At 39.6% G+C, this 2,104-nt stretch overlaps 1 pseudogene; it reads right to left on the bottom strand.

Moving 5' to 3' along the window:
• Positions 1-365: 365 nt before the first annotated feature.
• On the bottom strand, positions 366-1,065 carry LOC125350846 (annotated as a pseudogene).
• Between the last annotated feature and the right edge of the window lie 1,039 nt (positions 1,066-2,104).

Below are 2,104 nucleotides of genomic sequence, written 5' to 3' on the forward strand. Positions count from 1 at the left end.
AATAAAGTTTATGGCCATTAACTATATATATTTTTTCATTGCTGCCTCTTAGCCAGGGTATGTTACATTACAGACGTCAGTGTGGGAGACCCTTAAAATTGCTTGGTACATGACTGGACATAAACATGTTTCTCATCAGCTACTTGCAGTCTGTCAGCCTTTACTGACAATTTTGTATGACCCTCAAATGATGTTATAAGTATCCAAATGGCCTTTGGCAGGAAAAAAAAATAGGTTTATCACCCCTTATAGAAGGGAAGCAAAGATAACTTGAAATGGAGTTTTGTGTTCATCTCTTCATTCACTATAGGCTGGTCCTAGCGACTACGCGGAGACATGTACAAAGCCCCAGATTTGGAAGTGCTTCAGCTTTTCCTCCGACTTGGGTCACTCTTCTTCCCTAATGCTGAGGATGATGCATCCTCTATCCTAAGGTTCAAAAATGATTCTCCAGTCATCTGAAGAATCTCTCAAGCCTTTGTTTTCTTATTGAAATCGAAATATTTGTTCCTAGTCCTTGCAACCTAGCTGCTTGTCAGTTTTAATGGCTTTCCTCATTATTGCTTCCATTTCCATTAGCTGGTCAACATGTGCTTGCAACTCCTTGGAATGCTGCTCTTTTAACTTCATTAGTGTACCTGGATCACATTTTTTTTTTTTGCTAGCCATTAGCAATCTAAACATTTGTTCTCGATACTTGCTCATTATAAGCTCCAAGGCAGACTGATGCTCTCCGAGGGATGTTCATGATTTTTTTTTTCTCTTGATGCAATTCTCTGATTTGTCTGTGGTGGGTTTTTTTTGTTTTTGGTTTGTTTGTTTGTTTTTGTTGTTGTTGTTGTTGTTTTTACTGGATTTCCAGAACTAATGTGGACTATGACTGATGTCTTGCAACTTCATTAAGTTCTTTGAATTTCTTCCTGGTACTGCTTTATTGCTTCTGCTAGCTTGTAGAGAGCTAGCTGTAGTCGGCTCAATCAGAGATTCTGCTGCATCGGCATGATCTCTCAATCTTTCAACAAGGGCTTTAGGATCAGCAAGTGCCTTCTCAATTATGCAACTCATTTCTAAAGGAGTACTCTGCTCTCAATCACTGGCAGCCATCAGCTGTGATGACTAGGACCCATAGCTTGGCCAACCAGGACCCTGTACCCAAGGCAAGAGACTTCATGCACCTATTCTATCTCTTCTGTAACCAGGGCAGAGAGACTGTGATAGGGTAGGTAGCTAAGGAGCCTGCTGAGATCAGCTCCCTACTTGCCCTACCTCCTCCAACTAGCACTCCATCCGATGTTTAATCTATCACAGTAACTGGTGATATGACTAAGTGACCTAAACAGTCTGGATCTAAATGATCCAAATAACCACAATGATCTAAATCAGAACCACTAATGGTGGATGGTTAACTGGACTGATTGAGCAAGACCAATGGAATGATAGTTAGGGGAACTAATTGTGGTACTCACTTGGGTGTCTTGAGTGTCTGGTAATGCATCCAACTCTCAATCCAGTGTTCTCGATGGAAAAGCATCTGATAAGAATGGTTTTGATTCTTAACATTTTGAGTGTCCTCCCGCTCTCAGGTTAGGTTTGAATAACAGGCTTCTCCCCAAAAGTGTTTGCTGGGCTGAAATTCTCCTTGGGGTTCTGTGTGTTGAGTTGGGTTAATTCCCTGAATAATAATAAGCTAGAGATCCTCTCCCCTACCCGATTCCTTATAAGGACTTTCTATGTAATTCAGTTGCTCTCATGAGAACTTCCGTCAATTCAAATTTTTTTTCAATTCAAACCCCTGCTATCACTTCACTAATATGGTCCTAATATCTTTCATTTTCTTTTCTGTTTGGCGAAACTTCAAATTATACCTATCCTTATGGGGTTTCTGAGAACCCCAGAATAAATTCACCAAAAGAGATTCCTTTAGCACAACAAACAAAAATCTGAGACACAATTTTTTTTTATTTTACCTGGTATGAAAAAATAAGTAGCTATATAATTCAAGCCTCATGCAAATTATCAAGGCTTTCAAACTTCAGAAACATTTTTCTGACCTAATAAGCCTTAGAGTAACTCCATTTTAACCCTTCTCCCTCTCCACTTCAAT

Source organism: Perognathus longimembris, chromosome 4, assembly GCF_023159225.1.
Source record: "Perognathus longimembris pacificus isolate PPM17 chromosome 4, ASM2315922v1, whole genome shotgun sequence".
Taxonomy (NCBI): Eukaryota; Metazoa; Chordata; class Mammalia; order Rodentia; family Heteromyidae; genus Perognathus; species Perognathus longimembris.